The 26,411-nt window shown below is 43.3% G+C and overlaps 1 long non-coding RNA gene across 3 annotated transcripts; it reads right to left on the reverse strand.

Annotated features, from left to right (window-relative positions):
- Positions 1-2,137: 2,137 nt before the first annotated feature.
- Positions 2,138-19,143, reverse strand: LOC112547740 (uncharacterized). 3 transcript variants are annotated; one of them, XR_012905815.1, is made up of 6 exons: positions 19,070-19,143; positions 18,124-18,275; positions 16,817-16,917; positions 3,838-3,900; positions 2,629-2,722; positions 2,138-2,302 (listed from the first exon to the last, which is right to left on the reverse strand). It is a non-coding gene; the product is annotated as an uncharacterized LOC112547740 (long non-coding RNA). The 3 variants fall into 3 exon arrangements; XR_012905814.1 differs by lacking the exon at positions 2,138-2,302 and having other exon boundaries at positions 2,322-2,722; XR_012905816.1 differs by lacking the exons at positions 2,138-2,302; positions 18,124-18,275 and having other exon boundaries at positions 2,322-2,722; positions 19,070-19,137.
- Between the last annotated feature and the right edge of the window lie 7,268 nt (positions 19,144-26,411).

Genomic DNA, 26,411 nt, shown 5'->3' on the forward strand with positions numbered 1-26,411 from the left:
CCTATTACAGGTGGAATAGAGCCAAGTGGTACTCTGGTATGAGTGAACTAGGAATCCTAGAAATGATTGTGTATTGAATGAAAGGGAAAACTGAGAACTTTGAAGAAATGTGGTCTTTGTTCTTAGAGTTACATGATTAATTAAGCATAAGACATATTTCAAAAATGTTTATTCTTTTATTTGTAATTCCCAAGAGTTACTTAATATAATTTGACTTAATAATGTCTACAGTTTGGGTTGCAATTCATCTAAGTGTATATTTTGTGCCTTTTTCCCTCACCCATTGCTTTTATGAAATACAAGTAGTTAGAAAGAAAAAGAATTTTATATACCATGCTTTGCGCTCAGCCGTCACTTCTTGGACAATAACTAGAACAGAAAAAATATACTAGAGAGGCTTCATGTTTCCAAAGACAATAACTGGCAGGGCATTTTCAAAAGTAGGGTGCTATAGACCATGTTAGCATGTTCTTTTCCCTCCTTGCTTCCCCTCCATGACCAGTCAAGAAACAACATGAATTTTGTTTCACCTCTTTCTTTTCCCCCTCCTCCATACCAGGCCTGCGATGCTGCTTGACAGCTGATGAAACAACACTGATTACATCCCAAATGAGTTATTTTTTCCCCTTCAAAAATTATTCCCTTTACTGAACAGCTGGCCTGAAAGGTTTTAAATGTTTACCAGGTGGGCTGGGTAAGTCAATTAAGCATCAATAGAAAGGAAAGACAAGTTTATGAGTAAGGCCCTAGATTAGAACCACTATTCCCTGTAAGCTGTCTGCCTGTGTGGCCACTCAGGAAAGATTCTAATGCTGCCCAGCTGATGAATGTTTCTTTTGGTGGTGCACATTCACTCATGCCTGGGTGCACATAACAGTATTTATTCTCCACATGAATGGATAAAATCTGCACATGGAAATGAATAGAGGGAACATTGACTGAGACTCAGAAAATTGAAGTTCAAATTCCCAGTTCTGCCTCAGACTTTCTGCCCTTGGGTAAGTCACTCAAACTCTCTGTGCCTTAGCTCCCCATCTGTAAAATAACCTCTTACCTTTTTCCTTCAGCCTCTGATCTTTTCAGAGGCAGTCTCATTCGGGTATGGACCGTTTCTTGCTATGGGTACATCCCTATTTCAAGCTGGAGTAAATGCCAGTTCAAGGAGACATACTTGCGCTATCTCTGACAGACCTCTAGCACACTATAAATAGCTAGCATGCTAAAATCTGATTCAAGTAAGTTCCCACTCAAGATGCTAAGTAAGTATGTTGCAGTTAGCCCCTCTCACTGCCTCATCACACCAGCTCAATTAGGGTTAACCTGTGGGCTTGTTTTCACTTACCTGGAAATTGATGCCCCGGAAATCAATCTCCCAGGTTTCAATTTAGAAGGTCTAGTAAGGACCTGATAAATCAAATGCTAATGGGACCCGTCAACCCTGGTATTCCACCCAGTCATGAGGAGTAAGGAAAGTCCACGGATGAGTTTCTTCCATCAACCTCCCGCAGTGGGGACTCTGTGTATCTTAGGTTGACTTTCTCATGTAGTTTAGACCAGGCCTTATTAAGTCTCCTCTAGCAGGAGTCTATATCTCCAGCTCCAGGTATAGATGTGCTCTTTGTGGATATGTCTACACTTGCACTATGTTTGGAGAGAGGAATGCAAATGAAGACATTCGAAATTACAAATGAAGCTGGGATTTAATAGTGCTATTTCAAAATAACAGATGCTGTTAAGACGGGGTTATTTCGAGAGAAAATCCTTCTCTCGAAATAACCCTTATTCCTCATACAATGAGGTTTGCCAGTTATTTTACCTGTTATTTCGAAATAGCGCTATTTCGCTATTTCGAAATAACGTCATAACGCGAATATGCAAATGAAGCGTGGGATATTTAAATCCTGGCTTCCTTTGCAATTTCGAATGTCTTCATTCGCATTCCTCTCTCCGAAGAGGGTGCAAGTGTAGACATACCCTGTGTCAGTACAATGTTTCCCCAATTTTGGCTGTGGTTTATAGCCTGTTGTAAGGTAGATGCTTCTTCATAAAAATAAATAACATGAATTAGACCACTGAGTGCTCAGATGTGTCAGTATTCAGCTCCAAACTGCTGGAGAATTAGGTATTCTGCCCTAACTGCAACAAACCTTATCTTTCCCAAATCCCAGTACAATGAAGAAAAAGGCAGTGGTGTCTACTGGTTAGAACAAGGGATTTATTTATTCATTTATTTATTTATTTTCTTCCTCACATCTGCCTCTTTCTTACATGTGCCTTTGGACAAATCATTGAACTTATTCATCTGTAAATAGAAATAATAAACAAACATTGATTTGATATGAGGGTTTATGAAGATGTGTTTACTCAAGGTATAAAGCTAATTGAGAAAAATATCGAGGGACTATAACTTACCATTTTTATTGAAAGAGATATATGAATCATTACATACATTCTGAACATCTTAAGTGAAAATCTATCCACGGTCGTCATGAATTAAATGCAAAAGTGCAACTTTATAGTGTAAAAGGGAAATGACTTAAGACATTAGAAAGAAATGAATAATTGCTTTCACTGAAATGTAACCACCATAATGCATTCTTTGTATATTCAACTTGATTGGTTAACTACCTCTGGCTGTTCTCTGCCAGTCAGGAGCTCTTTTACTGACTCTCTCTGTGAGTCTTGAACAAATTATTTACTCTGTGTGCCTCAGTTTCCCCACCTACAAAAGAGGTTAATACAAAGAGTCAGCATAAAGAACTGAAGAATGAGGAGCAAGCAGATAATATCTAAGTCATGTCAATGCAGTTAAGATCACAAGAAATTTACATTTGCTAGACAACAATATTTAGAACATGCAATAATATTAATATTGTACAACTTTTAGAACATGCAATATTTAGAATATGCAAAAATAGAACATGTAATATTTACTCTAATGATAATGAAAGTCAAACAATGGGAAAGGTGGTCCATTTAAAGAGTATTCCTGGGAAGCGATGTAACTCTAAAGCTTTACAGACTGAATTAGGTGTAATCCTTATGGGACCACTAACAGCTCATAAATAACTTTTAATGAGATTTCCAGCAACTAAAATAGTACATGGGGGAGGGGGGAGGGGAACGAGAGAGAGAGAGAGAAAATATCTAAGTTTAAAAATAGAAAGTTAAAACCATATACACTTCTTTTAACAATGTACACCAAAAGGGAAAAGAGGAATATTTCAATAAACAACAATTAGGACCATAAATATTTAATTAACTGATAGGGAAAGTGAAAGGTTAGCACAGGTCACTGCAAATACATCGACATTGACCGCTAATCTATGGAAATTTATATAGCTAAATCTAAAGCATGTTTCAGAGTTAAGCAGGGAAATAAATCAAGGTTTGCAAATGTCATTTAAGTTTTCACCTGTCCCAGGATTCAAAATTATTGGCTTCACAATGAAAAGCATATGCTGCGCCCCTCGTCCAGGGAATAGTAATGAAGTGAGGCAGACACTCCCCAGTCCTACACTACCAGCTCTCCCCTCTTTATTTCCCATCGAGTAAAATAATTACTGGATCCTCGAGGGAGCATTTCTCTCAGTCGGCCGATAACTGCTGCCATGTTGGCTCGTCATGAGCTGCTCTTCTTCCTTGTGGGACTATGATTTGATTTATGAGAAAATAGTTGGCAAATTGCGATGTCCATCTTGATGGATGACATCATTTGGGCCATTTTGCTGATCGTGTATGACTAACCTTTTTTTTTTTTTTTGGTCCTGTTGCAATTGATCAAATGCTGCACAACAGCTGAATGTGAGGACGGGAAAAAACAGAGGTGACAATTACCTTTGCTGTGAAGGAACAGGAATGGCAATTCCAGATTCTTTTTTGGGTTCAGTTGGAACCAAACTGCGGGGAAATAAAAAAAATTTATCGACTGAAAATAACACAATGCAAATACAAAAAGGATTACATTTAAACACCTTAGCCCATCACATTAAAATTAAAAAGAATAAGCCCCCTCTCCCCCCCATATAATGGTTTGTGTTGAACCTTTCAAGTCTAATCCCTTCAGCACTTGAGTTATATTACCACTTATAATGGTTAACGGCTACTGAGTATTATACATAAATTGTAGCTAGATAGAAGTGTGCAGAGCCAGATCCTGAAATCTGGGGAGCTGTGTGATTGATGATCTAGCAAGCAGTTAAAAAGACATTGGCTTGAGTCCTGTAAGGTATGCTGTGTAGGTGTCTCCCTGCCTCTGAGTAGTTATTTGCAGGATCAAAGGTATAAACATAGATCTATATGCACTGACTGGATACGCATAAACATCACTTCATATTAGTGCCGGTCCCAATGTCCTTTCTCCAGCCAATCGCCCTTTGACTTCCAGCAAGTCATAGCTCATCAGATGCATTTGTTTTAGCACCTGGGATCCTTTCCTAGTTCCATCTTAAGGCTTCAATGCAGCAGAGAAGTTAAACACACACTTAACGGTAGGCATGTTTACATTGATCACTATGCAGAAAAACACTTCAGCTCATGTTTAATTTTCAAGTCAATGACTTAAGCATGTGTCTACAGTTGAAAAGTGCTTTCGTGTTTTGCTGAATGGCTTTGGATTCTCTCCTGCATTGAGGGAGGTGGGGCCCTGCAAATGGCTTCCTGATAGTCAAAGGACCGGCCTGTGACAGAACCTAGAGCTGCTGCTGGACATACCTCCGTTCTGCCACTGGGTTAGGTTCCGTAGAGCAGCGGTTTTCAAACTTTTTTTTTCTTGTGACCCAGTTGAAGAAAACCGTTGATGCCCGCGACCCAACGTAATGTGACTGGAGTGTGGGATCTGGGGTGGGGATGTTGATCAGAACTTTGGGGGGGGGGGTCAGGGATAGGGCAGGAGGAGCTTGCCTTGAGCAGCTCCCAGTCAGCAGCAGCAGGTTCCCAGACAATGGGAGTGTGGAATTAGTGCGTGGAGCACAGGCAGTGCATGGAGCCCTGTGTGCTCTCTTCCCCTCCCCCCTAGGAACCAGGCCTGCTGTGCAGGATAGGTAGGTAGCCTGCCTTAGCACCCCCACTGGTCACTGGATTCCCCTGCAGCAACGCGACCTAGTGCCTGACAGTCCACGGCCCAGTACTGTGTCGCAACACTGCTTGAGAGGACCACCCACCTACAGAGGATAAGCACTGTTAACTCTGACACTTCTCTTTCCTACTCCCAACCTGAACATGCCAGGAAGTAGCAGGGCAGAACTCCATAATCCAGATGCACTATAAATGTGGCAATAGAATATGCCCCTCGCCACGGCAATGCTTTTTTGGCCATTCACGCACAATTTCCCATTTGTGCCACCTCACACCACCAAGAGCGGATGTTAAGAGGCGGATAATTGAGTAATCATGTAGTTGATATAAATTGATAGAGTCAGCAGCGAGGATGGGGGGAGGGAAACAGCACTACAGAGGCAGTTGTGGGAGGGAACTGGCTTTTAAGTGCCCCCAGCACCAGTTCCTGTTCCCCCCATCTTGCTGGCTCTGATACAGAGGCAGCAAGGGGGGAGGGAAATTCGAGTAGTCAATTTGACTACTCTTTTTCATCCCTACCACAAAGGGGTCATAACTGCACTTCAGAATTTGGCCTGTTATAAATAAAATTATTACTATGTGTAAAAAAAACAGAAAGTCTTTCATTTTTTTTCTAGAACTTAATATCCTAGAAAGATTCCTTTCAAACTAAATGTTTCATAAAACAAATGGCATTGTCACTACCTCCTCACAATGCTCTTTTTCTGTTACTTAAATCAGCAGGTAATTCATTCTAGCCAACTGATGCTTGAAAAGAGGCTGTCTTACCTACACTAGGCTGTAGGTTGCATACCTCAATGACATGTCAGCAAATGTGTTTTAAAAAATGGTAAGCAAACGGTGAATAGCTAGTATCACCAAACTCTTCCCCCAGCCAGAGACAACTTGAGGTTTTTTGGGAAGTGTTTCTGAGCAAATGTTTACCTATAGACTTCAACAAAGAGTTGATAAAAATGTCGTCATCATGTCTACATGTCCTTCTGAGGATGTTACTATATAAAACAGCCATTCTTCAAATATATTCCACAGATATGGCTTACCAAGTAGGTCAAAAGTGAGGTATCTCAGGGGAGAGAGAAAATGTTTCTGTTGTTACAGCATGGTGATTTTTAAAAGGACATTAAGGAAGTCAAAAATGATTTTTTTATATTTTATTACTTTTGTTCTTAATATTTTAGCTTGCCTTTTAAAAAGCCATTCTCTCGCTCTCCCCTGTGGGTTGGGGGGTTATGTCTCCTAATTTATGAACATGTGATTCTTTTTGTCTTTTCCGTTTGACCACGTTTTCCGATTTTGGTGCAAGCAGCAATACATAAAAATTTACAAGGTTTATGTTTGCTTTATGTTTCCAAAACGCATGCATCTGCTTTTCTCATAAGCTAACTGCTGCACCTTGATAGACTCTCTGAGCTTTTTAATTCCTGGTAAAACACTTTAGGCTCATGTCAATGTTTCATTGTTTTAATGTATAGTCACAGCCTGGTGCTGGGGGAGATTTTCCTCAGATGCTGCAGTTCTTCAGCCAACTTTATCATGTTGAAATTATAATTTTCAAAGGAGTTTCTTTTTTTTCCTCTCCAAGCAATAATCTAAAGTACATAACTTTATTGCTATCTGACCCCTGCCAAAAGCACACTTTTATGATACCACTGATCCAGCAGTCCCACAGAATTATGGGACATAGCGAGAGAAGAGTGTTTCATATAAACTGTTTTCCCCTTAAACATAACAATGGTCAGCTTGAAATACAATAGTCTGTCAGAGGAGCTCTTTGTCCCTCAAACAGTCAAATTTGGCAAAGTTAGTACCTTCTCCTGAAACAACAGATTGGCTCAACATCTCTGACATCATCATGACACGTTTATATTAGAATGTGGGGAAAACATTTGGAAAAGATACAGAACTCCCACCACCTTCCCCCCCCAAGATTCCATACATTTTGCAGTGGTTCATGCCAGTTACATAGGCCCAGTGGTCACCAACCAGTAGATCAGGATCCACTGGTAGATCTTGGAGTCTCTGACAGGGATCTTGACTGTTCTGGCCTGGAAGCTATCAAGTGCTGGCACTTCAGTTGCCCCTCCACCCACTGTCATGCTGCTCCTGCCCTCTGCCTTAGAACTGCCCCCTGGAGCCTCCTGCTTACTGTGCAGGATGTGGGAGGGAGACGAAGGGGGGTGCTGATGTCAAGGTATCCCTTCTCTCCCCATTTCTGTACCCTATCTGTACACAGAGCGAAGGGGAGGGAAAGAACTTAGCAGTACAAATCTCTGTCACTGTCACACACTGTGTCATTCTCACAAACACCCCCTGTCCTTCATTCTCATCTCCCACCCCAACACATATGGGGGGTTGTTGTTACTTCTTATTCTACTTGCCGAGGGTGTTGTTTTTGGTTTTTGACTGGTCTGTGCATTTCATCATTTTCATTTCTCTCTTATGCTTCAATTTAATTTGTTGAGTAGTGAGTTCTAAAATTCGTAACCTGCCTTGGTTGGAGTAATTATGCCAATTGTTATTGCTGCTCCTGGAAGTGGCTGGCATGTCCCAGCAGCCCCTGAGAGAGGCAGAGCAGGGGGTCTCCACATGCTGTCCTTGCCTGCCGATGCCGGTCATGCAGCTCCCGTTGATCAAGAACGGGGAACTGTGGGCTCAGTGCCTGTAGATATGGGACAGTACATGGTGCCATGGAGCCATTGCTGTACACGTCAGCTGCTTTCAGGAGCGGTGCAAGGCCAGGAGAATGCCTTAACACCACTGCTCCACCACCTGGAAACCATCTCAGTTAAATGGTGCCCAGCCAAAGCCTCCTTCCTGAACCCCTGTCCCAGCCCTGAACCTCCTCCTGCACCCAACCTCCTGCCCCATATGAGAGTCCCCCTGCACCCAAACTCCTTCCCAGAGCTTGCACCCTGAACCCACTCCTGGACCTCAATCCCCCACCCTGGGCTAAGCATGGAGCCCCTCCCACACTCCAAACCCCTTGGCCCAAGACCAAAGCCTGAACCCCAACCTGCTACCCCATCCTGGTGAAAACGAGGTTTGGGGAGGAAGGGGGATGGAGTGAGCCTGGTGAGGCCTTGAAGAAGGGGTAGAGCAGAGGCAGGGCCTCAGAAAAGGGGTGGGAAGGAAGTGGGGCCAGGGTATTTGGGTTTGAGGTAGATCTTACCTTGCACTTAAATCGAAAAAGTGATCTTGTGGTTAGAAAGGTTGGAGACCACGGCCCTAGATACGTTATCAAGAAAGACTCAATGGCCCAGATTCGCCACGGCAGCGCAATCCACTCAGTACAAAGGGGGACCACAAAGCAGCTAGTTACAGCTCCCTGTTGCTATGACCTATCTGCATGTGCCCCGGTGTAAGCTAGAGCAGTGCTGGGGCTGCTCTAGCCATCACTACCTGGCTTTGGTTCCCACGAGGCCGTAGGGCAATTGCAGACTGCTGAAGCACACTCTGTTCCAGCTACACCCCCATATAGATTTTCCTTTGTTGCATTTTTTTTATTTTGTTTTTTTGCATGTGATCCAAGCCAAGCATGTGGAGGCAGCACATCCTCCTCCATCCCACTTACCATGGCCTTTGTCCCTCTGTGCTACCCACGGAAGGTATTAGCCTCCCCAGATCTATTATCTCCCAAGGCTCTCCTTGCCCCTACTCAGGCTTGTCCCTGTACAGTCCTCCAAGCCAGCCTGCTTAGGAGTGCAAAGAGTCCTTCCCCAGGGAGCAGGGAGGGAGGAGAAGCCCCTGTGTGATTGCTGTCTTGCCAGTGCTCCACGAAAATAGCCTCCCCCCACAGCTTACCAAAAGCCGGCCCTCTGGACGGAGGTGAATTGTTGAACTCTGTGAGCTATTTTACATGGAAGGCCCTAGCTGATTGGAACTGGCAGCGCAAATAGCTGAGGAAGAAGCATGCAGTTCCTTGACACAGAAGGCATTTTCACAAGGACCTTTCCCTCTTCCTTAAACACCAAAATCTGCCCCTGTTTTCATCATCTTAAGGACTCCTGGACTCAGTACACATCTCCTAAGGCCGATGGCCAACTCAAACTCAGGCCCACATAGCTGTCTCCCAAAAAACAGCACCTCGCCACATTTGGATCAGAGTCTAGAGGTAGAAACCCAGGCCAACACTTGCAAAAGTGGGTGCTTAAAGTTAGGTTCCTAAACCCGTATCTTGGTGCCTAAATAAATGGCTCGATTTTTTAAAAAAAGCACCGTGCACCCAACCGTTCCCATTTGCCATCATTACAACAGCAGTAATTTGGCCCTGCATTCCCCAGCTCTTCTTAAACTGACAAAGTAGCATCTGAAAGGAATATTCTGCTTTTCTGTGAATTCAGACACAGTGCCCCAGCCAAATACACAGGCAAACCAAAACAAAGTTCAGTCATGTGCTCCAGGCATGGCTTGATTAGCTGAGAGAATTGTTCCTATGCCAGCATCAGCTGTGTTATTAATTGGTACCCTGCCAGGCTCTTTCAGCAGTTCCCAGTGTCTATTCTGCATCTAAGCACTTCAGATGAGAGCACATTTGTTGCATCAAATGAAGGGCTCAGTTCAGCATTCCTTGTGTGAGCCAGTGATTTCAATGGGTACGCAGGGCACCCCAGTCTCACAGACAGAGCGTAGCACATTACAGGATCAAGTCATGGGTCAGAGCTGGTAGGGCTCAAGAGCCACAAACTTAGGCCTGTCGGTCCCCACATAATGCTCAGACCAAAGCTGTTAGCTGCAGCTCCCCTGAACAACTCGCAAAGGGGGCCAGTGACACTCTAGTTCACAAAAGGCCCCACCCAGGACGCTCCTGATTGGGGGAGACATCCAACTCCACTGATTGGCTGGGAAGTCTACTTAAATCAGAAAGAGTCACAGGAAGTTGTGGGACCAACTAGAGGATCCCTGATTGGCTGCCACTATAGACCCTGCCTACTCACCTGACTCCTGAAACCAGCCTTCCCACCTGTTCCTCTTCTTCTCATCTTGTCGCCTGGTTTTGCTTTCCTGCCTTGTTCCAGATTGTAGTTCCTATGTCCTATCTCCAACACTGACTCCAGCTTCGAACCCTGGCTTGGCTCCTGACTCTGGTTCTGCCTTTCATCTTGGAGTCTGACTCTGACCCTGGCTCCAAGCATCTGACTCTAACCATTAGGCCCACACCCCAGTCCTTACAAGGGAAGTGGCCACAAAAGGTCAGTTAGAAAGAGAGAGCAGGTGTCAGGATATGATGACACAGAGATCTGTAGATCTCAAAGCACTTTGCAAAGAAAGTTACAGACGTGATCTTCACATTAGGCCTAGCGATGAGGGCAAGTTTTAATGAAGAAAAATTACTATTGTCTGTATTTTAAAGATGGGAAAATGAAACTCAGAAAACTCATCAGTTACCCTGATTCCCACGCCAGTCCCACTGGACAAAACTGCCTCCTTTGTACCATACTCCTTTCAGGATATGCCAAGCAATATTTCATATTTGCCAAATCCCTGGACTCCTGTGATGCAGCAGACTATAAGATAGCTGAACTGATCTTAGAGTCATAGAATCCACTACATGATTTTCCACTGAGAGAAAAAACAAAGGGAAGCAATGAAATAACTCTGAGGTTCACACATTGTAATAGTTATTTATTTTGTTTAGCAGGCACACATCACATTACCATGCACCAGGGTAAAAAAGAAACTTACTTAATTATGCATAGGGCTTTGACTCCCTAAAGAAATGTGTTATATAAAAACTACGGTTTGTTTATATGTTCAATACATTCAACTGCAAAAGAACAGTTCCCCACCAACCTATCATTACCTATGTCTATGCATTTTTATTTCCATCTCAGCTTATTTTGGAAGCTTTCCACTTTGATATTAAAACTCTATACTCCCTCTCTCCAACTCCAATTTCTTGGGTTGCCGTGCAATGAAAATAAAACATTATGCAGAAACTGTGTGATTTCCCCAGGAATTTTTATGTGGGATGAGAATGTGCTAGATTCCTCAGTAAAGCTAAATAAATAAATAAATAAATTTAAAGCCTTTGCATGAAGCATATTCATGAGGATAGGGACCAATAAGGACAGACATCCAATTATGTAAATTATAGCCAAAAGATTGCAAAAACTCAGCTTCTGATGCCAAACCCAATATTAAACTGGACTTCCTCCACTGGAGCCAACAGAGTTACATCAGTATAAGTGAGATCAAAATCAGGCTCAAAATATCTTGGGCCTGACCGACAGTGGAGTAAAAGGTCAATCTAAGACACGCAACTCCAACTACATTAACTGCATAGCTGGAGTCAACATATCTTAAATCTCCATCCACACACCAGGAGGTTGGCCAGAGCAAATACTCTCGTCTGCTTCCTTTACTCCTTGCGAGGAGCAGGAGTACTGGTGCCAATGAGGAGTAACACTTAATTCGAACTAAGGACTTATTTCGAATTAACGTTTTACTGCATGGCAGTGAGTTCGGGCTAGTGAAATTTCAAAATGGCGACCGGATGGGAACATGCAAATAAAGCCCGGGATATTTAAATCCCGGGCTTCATTTGCAACTCCGGTCGCCTCATTTGCCTACCTAGCTCGAATTAACGAGCTAGTGTAGACATACCCTTACTTCACACCTAATTCTATATTCTTGGAGTCTGTGCCCGGCATAATGCGGCAATGTGATTGCATGAAAACCTCTCACGAGAGTGCAAAGTGAAGTGAAATGCAAAGAAACTCATCCATAACCATGACCTCTGAGAACTAAATAAATGTGGCTGTAGCTAATGGGAACAAAACTATCCTTTTATGAGAAGTACTGGACTGACCCATGGCAGGCCTTCCAACTGGCAGGTCATGCCATTAGTTGGCTGGCACCAAGAGTGTAACCTGTACTTCAGTTCTAACCCCATAATCCATTGCCAACTTGAGTAACCAGCGCTTTTTTTTAAATTAGAACATAGAACATCAGAGTCTGTGTTGTCTTGAAAGTTTTCAAGTCACACGTTTTTAGGCATGTAGACCTGTACATGTATAAAAGTGGAATCAGACTTTCAGCTTTATGGGGGAAAAGGCTTTAACATCCCTTTAATTAACTTTTCTTGTTGCAACAATAAATTCCTTCTGGCTGCATTTACAAAGCAGATCAATTTTTTATAATATTCCCTCTTCGTTTTTTTTTCTTCCAGTCACTAGAAAAGAACATGGATTCTGGTTATCTTTATTTGTTTCAGAATCTTTGTTTGGGTTTTTCGTTACTTGTTTCTGTTTGTTTGTTTTGTTGGCCCGTTCCTTTCATCAGGCAGCTGAATGATCCTGTTTTCCAAGCAAAGATAATCTTTGCAGAACCAAGGAGTAGTTGCTCAATCTTAGATGAAGGGGGAGTGTATCAAAATAAAATGGTTTTGATTATAGAATGAAGGCTCACAGTTAGCAAGCTGCATGTGGTTTTTGGCACTGCTTTTTGGGTGAGTAAGAACTGGAGCCAATCCTGCAAGATGAGTAAGGTTGAAGATATTATATGCCAAAAGACCTATTCCTATCCCTGTGCTGTTTGACTTATTTGCACCTCTGATTAGCACCGTATTTAACATTCTTATTTAATTATGTCCATGTTGGATTTTTATGGACTAATTTACCAGTGTCGATGTCTGCAAGATATTGCAGGCTTAAACCATGTAAAGACATCTAAGCAGAGAGGTTTTGTCTGAAACAGCGTATGGTTTTTGAAATGCAAGCAAAGGTAGCATAGTTCTGGGATACACAGAGTGCTCATTATCACAGATCATTGTATATGAAAAATGGCTCATTGCTAAAGGAATCTGTAACTTTTGAAACTCACTGGATCATTGGGTTTTAAAAAAAATGCCTTAAATTTTATTTAATCTGAAAAGGGGTGGCAGAACAGAAACTACAGCAGCCCATTAGCTGTAACAATGGAAAACTGGGAAATTTAATTAGAACGGAGTTTCTTGTTTCAGATTTACCCTGCCTCTAATTTTCTGTTTTTTTTTTTAAAAGAGGCACATTTTTTAACATCTTGGCATGAAAATTTAAAACCTGAAGGAAATTAGCCAAATACATCTCAACTGCACACACAACACGTGTTATTTTGAACACTTGGCTCTTTTAAAAGGTACATTTTTAAACTGAAGATTAACTCAACCTCAGCTCCAAACAGTTCTGAGGTGTTTAAAAGTGGAGAGTGACTAGCCTGGATTCATATTTTAGCAGATGAACCTTATCTCTGCACCGTGCCAAACAAGGTAGCCACTTCAGTCTGAACAACCTGGAACTTAGAGACGTTTGAAATCTTTCTCCACCACAAAATGTTAGGGGCATTAGTCCCCTTTCTCACTCACAATGGGATGTTATCAACAATAACCTTTTTTTGTCTGCTTGGGGTTTAAAATGGACAAGAAGAGAAATACTCTTCAATGATTCCTCTCTATTTTGTATTATGGGGGATCATTTGATTCTTGCCATTGAAACTGATAGTTTACAAATTAAACAAACACATCTAAATTAAGCAAAAAAAAATTAACATTTAGGCTTATGTAAAAAGCTTTACATTTCCTTGGGATTCAAGTTACAAAGCTATGTTTTTGCAATAGAAAAAGAGGTCAGTTACCACTATTAAACTTGCATTTTGTTTTATACTAAGCCCTCACAATAGCCTCTCCGAGGGACTGTTTAGTTTGTATTACACTCTAATAAACTCCAGGTGTGGCGGACAAACTGAATAATAAGAACCTGATGGACCAGACTAGTTAAAAATAAAGTGGTACATTCCTCGTTCTCTGCATTTAATTTATTGTTAAACATTGTTATTGCTTACATTTATTGGGTAGTTTTTTTCCAGATTTATTAGGCACTACATTTAACAGTGTTATCGCTTGTAACTGACTATCAGTGGAATCGAAAACATATTTTCTTAAACAGCCTTGCCCTAATTAGTAAGTTGTTTCCCTATTGAAACAAAACAGACCCTAGGAGAATCAAGGGAAGACTTTTTTTTAACAGTCAGAATAAAAGTTCAAGGAAATCCTCGTTTCAAGACCACCTGTTAGAGCAGATGAGCTGTTGTATCTCTTTACCCTGTTCAGAGTTGGGTTCAAGGAAACACATGAAAAATGCCCAGGCAGAAATTAAAAAGAGGGAGAACATGTCTAAGGCCTGATTCAGAGGTCACTGAAATTAATGAGACCGTTTACATTATTGCATATTGTGGATCATAAGTGTAAGAAGCAGAGCAGCAAAACAGTTAATCTGTCTCTTAGAACAATAACATTCTGCACTTGGAATAGAGAATGCTGAATGCCAGGTGTAGACAAGTGACTTCCATTTTTTTTTTCATTCCAAGTTAATGGCACGAGAAAAGAATCCATGAAACTTTTTAACTTGAAAATATTGTGCATCAGGCAGCCCAAACTTTGAGATACTTAGGGATACATTAGCTGTGTGTCAAAAGCCCAGAGAGCATTTACATCTGCATACTCTCACCTAGAGGCACATTGTGTTGCACAATAATGGCTGAAGCGGTGTTATTGCATCAGAATATAAAAGATCTGGGGGGAAAATGAGCTCTGGATAGGAACTGGTGCTTTGGGGGCTTTGGTGTTATGGCCCCGATGGTGCAAAAAGGAAGATGAAGATGATGATATTCATATTCAGAATGAAAGAGCATGACCAAATATGGCTTACACTTATATATCCTTTAACAAATGCCTCAAACTTGAAAAGTCTCAGGGGGTAGCCAGGGATAACCCTGAGAAAAAAAGTCATTCTTAGAGACTAACAGAAAATAGAGAAAATAGAGAAAATCATGAGCTTTCCCGTTGCAAACATTTCCTTAATTACCATCAATGCAAAAACACCCAACCTAGGCATTGAAAACGAGCAGTAATAAGAAAAAAAATCATGAAGAATGAATAATAGATTGCACTTAATGAGGCAGGCCCTGCAAGGTGCAAAACACTTCCTAGGAGGCACAGACTACCTTCAGTTCTCCCTGAATCCTGCAGGCATTCAACGGTGGCTAGCCCAGTGTTCTGACGCTACCTTCTGTCTGAGGCGCTCAGAGAAGCTGTTTTCACGCTAAACCGAACTTTATTATTATCCCCAAGCTGCGGTACAAAGAGACTAGAGAAAATTCAAGAGACGCCTTTATTTGGTCCATGCAGTGACTTTCTCAGTGTCAGAGAGCGAGTTAGCAGCAGAGCCAAGAAGAGAGCCCAGGAGTCCTGACAGCTGGTCTCCACCACAAACTATTCTGCATAACACAGCCTCATACAAGGAACTCTGGCCCTTTAGAATCCAAGGTCTTTGCAGGCTGAGCTGTACCTCAGGCTTGGGCGACACTAGGAATTTATGTCAGTAGAATTATGCTGCTCTGGGATATGGGAAATCCACACCTGAGAGTGATGTACCCCCCTTACCCTGTGTAGAAGGGCTGCTGACGGGGGGAGGAAAGGGATAGTTGCCCTGAGTCCTGGTGATTTAAAAAGGCCTGGGGATACTGGCCCTTTAAATTACTACCAGAGCCCCATGCGGTGTAGTCCGGACCATGCTGAGGGCTGTCTGTGGGAAGCACAGTATAATCCCAGTGACACTGAGGCCTTGCTGTCCCTAGCCCCATCCTTTCTTCCCATCCCTTTTGAGAGGCCCACACCTGAGATCCCCCATATTGGCCCAGAGCCCAGCGAAGTCTGTCACCAGCCATGTCATATAGACAGCATTACGTAGACAAGAGGACTTGTCCCTTCCACACAGTTGCCACCACTTGTGGAAGTGGGTTCCTTATGTCGACGAGAGAAGCTTTCACATTGACATAGGTCACATCTTCATTAAGCGCTACAGTGGTGTGGCGCTGTGACATAGACAGGGCCAGTCCTAACCAATTGGAGGCCCTGGGTGACCACTCAGCTTGCCCATAGGGTTGCCAGATGGTTTAAAAAAAATACCGAACAAAAATTTGTCAAGAAAAAAAAAGGGTCAGGGAGTAACCAGGGAAACCCGGAGGGAGGATTCGGGAGGTTGGGCCGAGATGCAGTCGTGGCCCGCTCCTATGACCAGCTTTGTAGGCAGCCACTTGAAAATGGCAGCTCCGGGCAACCGCCTGGCTTGCCCGCCTCTAAGACTGGCTCTGGTTATAGACAAAACCTGGGAGGGGGCAAGCTCAGGCAGCATTTCCAGAGACCACTAAAACATTCTTGGGTTTTGCGGGCCACTCTTCTGCCATGTTCAGTGTCAACCAAAGCAACGTGCTAGCTAACCCAAGAATACACAGGAAATCTGGTGCACAATGGAGAAAGCAAAGGTCAAGAGGTTGGCCCAGCATCCCCCGTAGCTAGTTTGGCAAGTTATGCAAGCCTAATGCATATCTCTGGTGACTGTGTTGCCAAAGGCTCTCTGGCTGACCCTTTTCCTGAGAAGCCATACATAAATCAGGGTTGGAGGTAATATCATTTACAGAGGAGAGGAAGGAAGCTAAAGCAGAGGGAAGATTTGCAGCTCTGCTCAGGCTAAATCCTGGATACTTAATTCATAGAAAAACGACTGAAAAGGACCATAGTTGGGGGGAGGGAGAGAATAAAATAAAGTTGTGTTTCCCAGCATGCACAAGGAGAAGTTAGATTAAAAAGCAAACACTTTTGCAACATAACTCTATTTTATTTCTTAGAATTCAGAATAACACCTCAGAACCCCCAAACAGAGCAAAAGCAAGCAGGCTGCTCCCAAAACAGTGAGGCATAACTCACTCCATCTTATTGTAGACTGGCAGGCTGCAAACTCACTGCAGGTAGGCCAAGATCACTGCTTCCCTACAGAGCTTCCTCTGCAAGCTGGAGCCGGAAACTCCCTGAAATTTAAAGTGGCAGCTTGTTATTTTTATATGGTTTTCCATACAGTGCATAGACCCTAAAGTTCCAACTCTGAAATGCCAACCCTGATTGACTGAGTAAATGGCAATAGGGCTAGTTAAATGACGCCATGGCATCACTGATAGATTCTCAGACTGCTGAATTTCAAATACTGTAAAATCTCAAATATAATGCACTTTTTTCTGAGTTTTTTTGGGTCAAAGTCGGGGTGCGCATTATATATAAGAGCTATTGTTTAAAGTTTTATTTTGGCAGTTCTATGTCAGAAGACGACGAACCTCCGCTATGCTGACGCCACGCTAAGACGGCAGTAAACATGAAATCAACATCAGCTGAAATGGCAGAGATTCTTACAATGCTTTAAAATATTTAAAAACAATAAATAATATGAAGTTTACATCTTACTTGTCGTATGAAATAGTTTATAGTTAATTGCTGACATTTATGAAAATCAGTTATAAACATGGACACCGGATGTGAAGTTGAATTTTATTCCCATAAACTAGCAATCATATAGACTTTCAAAAAAGTAAGTAAATCAATAGCTGGGGTGCGCATTATATATAGGAGTATAGATTTTTTTCATTATGATAAAATTCAAAAGTCAGGGTGCACATTAAACATCGGTGCGCATTATGTTCGAGATTTTACAGTAACTGCCATTCCTTTTTGTATGTGCTCAGTTATATAGCACACGTGCAAGACCTCTGCCGGCGTACTTCCGGTGAGACAACGTAGCTGGCCATTCGTCACATCTTCTGGTCAATAAGAGTGTATCTACCCTGCAACTACACACCAGCAACTGGCCCATGTCAGTGGACTCACACTCACGGGACTTGGGGTATGGGACTGTAACGGTGGCGTAGACATTCAGGCTTGGGCTGAAGCCGGGCTCTGGGACCATCCCCCTCTTTTGGGGTCTCAGAGGCCCAGTTTCAGTCTGAGCATCTACTCCACCAAGTTATAGAACATGGGTCAGCCACAGGTGCTAACCTGGACCTACCCTAAGGGTCAGCAGCTTTGGAATTCTGCCACTAACACCCAGTTTCAGACCCTACAGCTGATCACAGCCCAAGGAACAGATGCTAAACAATACTTCGGTTGGCTCTGCATGGGAGTTAGATTAATATGAGATGGTGGCTAATAAATAACAATACCAGTACTTAGGGCTTACACAGTTTTACCTCCTCCATTAAGATCCAGCAGCTAGACTTCTTCAGGAATGGTCTGGACTCTTTCCACACTCTCTCCCCTTCTGCTTCATATAGTTAGTTGAGGGGCATGTGTCTTGGTTATTCTCCTCTCCACCACAAAAGCAGGGCAGGTGCCTTCTCCCCTGGATGTGTAGAGAGTACCCCCAGGGGCAAGGAAGAGTGTGATGGGCCAGGCCTCCCCAGCATGCGAACCAGCATATGGAGCTGGCCTGACATCTGGGCTGGAGGAAGCTGTAGCCGACAGAGGCACATAATAGAAGCTACACACTCTCCGCATTGTGACCGCCTCTTCTCCCTGGGGCAGTGTCCACCCGTTGCTATGAACTGTGTCTAAATGGCCCCGTCCAATCTTTAGCTGTTAACTCCTTGCACGGGCAAAATTCCCTTTGACATTAAAAGGCCAACTACAGAGTAACTGCAGCGAACACAGATGGGAGGCTTGTCTGTGCCAGCACTGATTAAACCCTGAGGACGGAGTGCAGGATTTGGGCTCAGGCTAGAATGACCCCCATCCGACTGGGTCGTGGCAAAGCCCAATGCTCCCCTGAGCTCCTCAGCCACAGGAAGGGGCTCCTCCTGCGGTCCATGCCTCCTGCACAGACTGCTAGCTCCACAGATTTGCTCTGGACCCAGGAGTAAGCGGGGAGAGCACATTCAGACGTGCCATTCTCAGCATGGGGGGAGCAGGGGTAGAGGTATAATTGTGGGCTGCTTGTCCATCATTTGGTGAGAAAATGATTCCCAGATGCTGGAGGGTAACCTCCAAAGTGTGCATGGCTCTGTCGCTCTCTATATATAAAATAGAAAGAGTAATTTTATACCTAACCTGACAACATACTCCACATAAGCACAGGATCCCGCTCCTTAAAAGGCTAATAACAGAGACCTTTGGGAAGACATAATAGACTCTCCTGACCTGATTTGTTTGGGAAGCAATGACAATCCAAATCCTGAGCTCCCACCACTCACGAACCAGAGTAAAGAAATCAGAATTTGAACTGGCCTGAAAAACATTAGGCAACCCTAGTATAACCCCTCTTATTGTGTTGTGTAATTTTCCAACCCCTTTCCCCCTCACCTCCCCGCCCCTCTCTCCAATACATTTCCAGAGGGACTGAAATCCAGATCATACATACAAGGCAAGTTTCCAGCATTCTTATTACTCTGTTGGAAGAAATAACCAGAGCCAGCATCTCTGAACAACTTCGCAATCTGTTCTGTTCTTCTGACTTCAGTGTCAGCAATGCACGGCTCCTAATCCATTACAGGAATGTATCACAGTACGTGTCAATTTGTTTCTCTTCTCTTGCTTTGCGATGACATCAGGAAAGGAACGGCTTGTAAAATCCAAGTTTCAGCAACAGATTATTTCATTTAACTGGATCCTCACCATACAGTTCCAGTTTTAAGCATTCATACTATCTTATAATCTAGAGCAGCAGTTCCCAACCTGGGGCCCGCGAGGTATTGCAGGAAGTCCGTGAAAAAAATAAAAGAGAAATTAAAATGATCCTAGAAAATAAGTTTTAAATAAATTGCAAACTTACAATCCATCATTATTTTAAAATTAAATATCTTCCAATAATATTGGTAATTGCTGTCCGAAAATCTAAATTGTGGTGCCTTTGTGTGATGAAACTATCGCAACGGTTAGAAGCAAACTTTAGCCATACATTCAACCTGGATCTGTGGCTGAAATCAGGCTTGCTGAAGAGAAAGGAGACTGATGAGCACAGTGAAGCAACCACAAGTGGAATGTCTAATCAAACAGGCTTAAGTAAATGAAAAGTGAGAATATACTCCGCTGACTACTAGAAATGCAGCTAAAATTGGCTTTGACGGGGATACGCGAACAGTTTTGGGGGGTGACTGGGGGTTGACTGGGGGTCCATGAATGGTTTGAGGGGGTGATTGGGGGTCCGCACTAGTGATAAGATTGGGAACCACTGATCTAGAGAATTTCCTTCCTTTTTACTGGCGATTGTTATTGCAAACTGTTTGCAACCCACAAGCATCCCATTTTTTTTAAGGCAATCTGTTTTAGACCTGTTTTTAAGTGTTAAGAGCATTTTATCAAAGGTATCCCATGTTGTCAAGCTGTCATGAAATGAGGGATTGGCTGGGCCGGGCTTCTCACCAGAACCTGATGCAGAAATTTAGAGCACATTACTGGAGAAATTTTACTGGTATTCCAATTGGCACTCAGCTTATTCAGGGAAACTACCATTAGCTTTGATTGCCTGAGTGAAGACTGAATAAAGAACTTCAGAATTTAGCCCATGATGTCTCTTTCCATCTTCAATAGTTAGGGTTCACAAAATGTAAATTCAATCTGAGACAAATTGTTTCACTGTAAACTTCTCAAATGTTAGGGCTCATCCCTACATTGCTTATTTAAGCCAATGAGGTAATTCACACGAGCAAAGATTACTTGCATGATTGCAGGATCAGGTTCTTAACGGTCTGGCTAGTACATTTCCTGAGTGGACATGATTCAGCAAAACGTGTCAATCATTCAGCTTTTGAAGCAGCGGAATTATGATTTTTTTTTAAGTGAGACTTCATTTACTTAGCTTATGATAGAGATAGTCAGCTGCAATAAAGAATTGAAAAGCACCAATTCTTAGGAGGTGATTGCAGTCAGCACAGGAAAATGTTAACTGCTAGACTCTTCATTTGTATTGCACCATCTTTAATTACAACAAAAGAAACTCAGAAATGGACAAGACTTTGTGAGAAGCAAAAGCCTGTGAAGGGCAGTGGCACAGTTCAAGTGGCAACACCGAGGCAACCCAAAATCCACCACAAGAAAAAGAAGATTCTGCCCCAAATGCATTCCCTGGAGCAAAAACTGGCTCCAGTAGAGTTAAATTGGGAGTTGAATTTGGCCCTTGGAGTAGAAGAAAATGACAAGCGTTACAAAAAAAGGGGGGAAGGGGTTACGGGTGAGCAGGATGGAGGAAGAGAGAGTGAGTGGCAGATGTCACTGATTTCATTCCACCGCCTTAACTTGCTGTTTGAAAAAACTCCTCATGTGTGACCTGAAAAAAGAGAGAGAAGCAAAATGAAAACAGGCATCAACAAAGCACTCTCTGTAAGATTTCAAAAAAATGTAAATTAATGACTGGCAGTAAGAATCTCCAAAGGAAACAACATCCCAGTTTAAGCATCGCCATCAACAAAAGCTCAACAGCATATGGTAATGTTAACTTTAATATGAAAAGATAGCAATCTTTAAAAAGTGACTTTAGGAAAAAAAAACTTGCTAGGTGCTCATCTTTTTTAAATCGCTTTAAAAAAATGTTGAAAGATTGCCCCCCCTCCCAAACTGTTCACATTGTGTTGCTAAATGAAGTTGAGATAGTTACAAATTTTAAATAAAAGTGCCTCGGATCTCCAGTTAATAAGGCAGAAAAATGGATTTGTAATGGGTAATTAAATCTAAACTTACATGAATGTAGGCATATGGATTTAAATAAATTAAGGTAACATTTTCTCTCTCTCATTACTTCAATAGCACCTCAGTGCAAATGCACCTCCTTAGCCCATGGTTTTGACTCACGATTCCTTCGTGAAGTTTTAGAAGTATCATTTTGCAATAAAGAGGTATTTCATGGTCAATTGACTTTATCCAAAAATAATAGGAAAAGAAGCTTACAGGGGAAAAGCCAGCCCTATCTGGCATAACACGTTAAACTTTCTGGATCTGAGTAAAGGAGGGTTTAAAAGACTTGGGCTTAGCAGTATGTCAAGAGAATTACACACAAACAGCCACCTCTGCATGAATGCGGCCATTCTATCCTGTATTGAAGATCACAATAATAGTAGCACTTCATTGAAGAAAAGATGATTCCACTATTATAGACAGGCCTCTCAGATCGCCTGGTTCAATGCACAACTGCGAGATGTGCATTCTCACGTCACTGCCAGAACACACAAAGTGGAGTCCCAAAAGCCTGGGGCTAAATCACAGACTGTACAAGCCCCACTGAAAGTCTGAATGTCCTGCACAAGTTAAAGGTTCTCAGTTACCTTAAGAGGTGGCAGAGATCATGGGAGCAGCATTTGTCATGGGAACGCGGGGTTGGTAAAGGAAGGCTGTTTTATACCACTTGGAGGTTGTTTTGTTAACCAGCTTGGAAAATTATTCACTTTGTGTGTCTGATTTTCTGTCTTTTGCATGGGGTGGGGTGAAGACGGGGGTTCCTAGCACACGCAAGGTGAGAGGAGAATAGGATCTGTGTCTCCTCAAACTGCCGCATGAGAGGGATCTGCCATCACTACCCAAAATCTTTCATCTTGTGTCAGACAACAGAAAGCGCAAGTGCTGCTGAAATAAAATCTACGTCTACACTGGCATGATTTTCTGAAAATGCTTTTAATGGAAATTTTTTCCGTTAAAAGCATTTTCGGAAAAGCACGTCTAGATTGGCAGGATGCTTTTCCGCAAAAGCACTTTTTGCGGAAAAGCGTCCGTGGCCAATCTAGACGCGGTTTTCCGCAAAAAAGCCCCGATCGCCATCTTTGCGATCGGGGCTTTTTTGCGGAAAACACTACTGTGCTGTCTACACTGGCCCTTTTGCACAAAAGTCTTTCAGAAAAAGACTTTTGCCCAAACGGGAGCAGCATAGTATTTCCGGAAAAGCACTGACAATCTTACATGAGATCATCAGTGCTTTTACGGAAATTCAAGCGGCCAGTGTAGACAGCTGGCAAGTTTTTCCGCAAAAGCAGATGATTTTGCGGAAAAACTTGCCAGTCTAGACACAGCCTAGGAGTGTCAACAAAAAGGTGGGATGAGGGGATAGGAGATCTGTAAATAGAGATACCCCTGGCTTGTGAGTTTCAATCCAGCAAAATGTGTCCCCATCAGATGGCTATTCAGTGTTCTGTTTGAAATAAATATCCATATTACCAAACCATCAGTACCAGCTCCTTTTACTGGGCACTTGAGGGAGCGAAACTGCTGAAGAGGCAAGGAAAAGAAACTGAGTTATTCTCTGCCCCTCACTGGCTGTCCTTCGGGATTAAAAGCTGGGTGTAGTGTTCCCTGTAAGCTGTGCACTTGTTTGGCCACTCAGGAAAGAGATTCTAATGTTGCCTACCTTATTAACAGCACACCCACAGTTAGGTTTTGTGTTTCTGTTAATGGTGTACATTCACACAGGCCTCAGTGCACATAAAAAAATTTATTTCACACCTGGATGGAAAAAATCCACACACGAATGGAAAAGAGTGGAGGGAACACTAATATTGTCTTACTCTTGCCCCTGCCAGACCTCAAATGGATGCGGTGCTGCGTGTCCAGACTGAGGTGCAGATAGGCTATTGATATGTCATGGCATTTTTTGAAATAAAAAAAAAATCAGAGCACAGTCATAGTCAGTTCCACAAAAATGACGGGTTTGGGGGCCATGACAAAATTTTTGATTAAAACAAATTCTCTGGGAAATGAAGGGGCATCACCCACCTGCAACAGCACCCTCTAGCCGGCACTGCAACCCTAATCCAACCCTGGTGGGAAGGGGTCTGGCGAGTAATCCCATTGTGCATGGACCCCAGGCATGGGCAGCAGCAGCTCCTATGTCCCATGGGTCAGTGTGATCAGCTGTGGTGCAACACCAGTCTGGTTTGTCCCATCTCACCTTCCCTGTCATGATGGAGAGGCAGTTGGGCCAAACTTAATCAGTGCTGTGACCCCCACAGGCCTGGCGTGGGGTGCCAGACCCCGCTGTGGGGGAGCTATGGTCACAAAGTCCTGGGCCAACAGGAAAATCATGCTGTGTGTGGCTTTTGTCCTGCCATGAGAAACATGCAGCCATATTTACTGGTAGGGCGCCAAGAACTGGAATGGCAGCTGAGATGTGTTTTGGATAGAAGCCTGGTTCAAAAACGATTATTGATTAATGACCTATTTCACTGTCACCCGAAATTCACACAGGGATTTGCTTCTCCTCTCCAACCTCTCACGTAGTCAGTCGAGAGCACCTCTCACGCATGCCATTAATAAATTCCCATCTACAAGATCACAGCAAGAGGCCCTGATCATCCATCCCCACTCCGTCCCTTTCCCCAAGTCTCCCATTCCACCCTCTCTCTTCCTGCCCCAACCCTACCCTCCTTCACCTCTTCCTGCCCCCCGATCCTCTCCCCCAGCATCACCTGTATGCAGCTGATCACAGTGGGTGGGGGGCTGGGAGGGAGGGAGAGGATTGGTGGAGCCACTCGCAGGTGGAAGGGGTTGGGAGAGGAGAGGAGCTGATCTAGAGGTCTCCAGTGGGTGCTGATCACCCCATTTTTGGTTTTCATGGGGTGCTCCAGTCCTAGGGTTGCCGCAGAGTCAGCACCTATGCAGGCCTGATGAGGGGGGCCGGACAAAGCAGGCAGTCACCCCGGGGCCTGAAAATTCTAAAAAGCCTGGGGCTCACAGCTGCTGCTGTTGCTACAGCGACAGTGGCCTGAGCCCCAGGCCCTGCAGAATTACTGCGAGCGCGCCAGGCAACGCACTGCACGCTCTGGCTGGCTCCGAGAGCCAGCGGGAAAGGGGGGCGCTGCTTCGTCCAGGTGACAGTGAGGGGTTGGCTGTCCCACCCCCACTCCTTCTGCCCGAGACCCTGCCTCTTCCAGATACATAGAGCCGCCCTCTCCTACCCCCCACCAACACACTGCCCATGGACCTGGCCATCCTGTCAGCTCCCCTGCACCTACGTGACCCAGTCCCATCACACTGAAATCACTTGGGAGATTAACAGCGGAGTGCCCATAATTTGTGCTGGGCTTTTTGAGGTCTGCTTACCAACCGAGGCTGCACTCCGCTGGATGTATTTCCATGGACTTTACTACAGCAATGTTACCAGGATTTATAAAAGTCAGTTAAAGACCTCTGTCCATGACAGTACAAAACAATACCTACACGCCAGCAACATATTTTTGGCACAAGACAGCAGAGATAAGGCAGTAAATGGCAGGTGCTTATGCAGCCTCCAAGGTACTTTCAGCAGATGTGATTTCTCTTTCAACCCTTTCTGCTCATCATCATGTTTTACAAAATAACCATGGTTGCATTTGCAATTTTTTTTCCCTAAGTGGTCTTGTTCTTCTCAGGTATCCCAGGGAAGATAGCATTAATGCAGACCACTGTGGGCTTGAAAACATGTCTGGTTTACAGCCGTCAGCTCTCCTCTGTTTTTGTTTGCAACCCATACAGGTCAAGAATTCACATCAGCAGTGGAGTTTACTTGGCTTCCAGTGTGGTTTAAAGAGCGTGACCCCTTTTCCAGAGCAGGGCCTTCACTTTAACAAAGTGAGGCTTTTTAAAGGGCCCACAGTATAATGGAATTGCAAGGAGGAGGATGGAGCAATTAAAAACTGAGAAGATGGCAATTCTTAGTGTGGTCAGCTGCTATTTTAAACTGGGTCTCACACTATTGTATGCATGATCTCAAAGGTAGTATGATTACTACCCTCTCTAATGCGAGCTGTGTATGTGGCAACCAAGGACGCGCATATTTTTAAGCAACTACACTCGTCTTTTTTTGGTTTAAAGTAAACATAAGGTTTGACTCCTTTAAAAAACTATAACTTTGAATCCACACCCCTTAACGTAAAGGGTTTCAGTTTCCAATCCTTGAGGAATCCAAATGAGTTCACTGTTCCAATCCTTCCAAAATATCAGTGTGGGTTCAAAGATCAAATGGATGTCAACCCCACACTTTCGGGTGTAGATCCCCCCAAAACTGTAAGTTGGTTGTGCTTCTTAGCAGAGTCTTAGGCCACATCAAAAAGAAAAACACATTGAAACTATTTTTGGGCCCATTTCAACAACAAAATATGTCAGGGTTCAATGCACTAGAAACTAGGATTAGGTTCTGGAAGCCCTGAAAGATCAATTTGCTGTGGATTGCTATTACCTTGAGGCGACTTCCAGAGAGCTGAGTGTTTTTGCTGTTGTTAATTGTACCCTTTATGCAAGAATATCAGGTATAATAGAAAATAACTAATCGGGCATTTTTGTTGTGGTTGTTGAAAAAGATGGTTTAAACGGAGATTTCTGGTTTCATAAACAGACTTTAACTCTTTATTGATGGGTCCTGAAACTGGGCACTTCCCTGGGTCTCAAGAGATTGGCTTTCAGTTCCCAGCTAGGCCACAGTGTTCCTCTGTGACAGGGCAAGTTCCTTAATCTCTGTGTGCATGGATTCTGTAAAATGGGAATAATCATAGATCTTACCCCCCTCTGTCTTGTCTATCTGGGTCCC

The sequence above is a fragment of the Pelodiscus sinensis genome, chromosome 8, assembly GCF_049634645.1.
Source record: "Pelodiscus sinensis isolate JC-2024 chromosome 8, ASM4963464v1, whole genome shotgun sequence".
Classification (NCBI taxonomy): Eukaryota; Metazoa; Chordata; order Testudines; family Trionychidae; genus Pelodiscus; species Pelodiscus sinensis.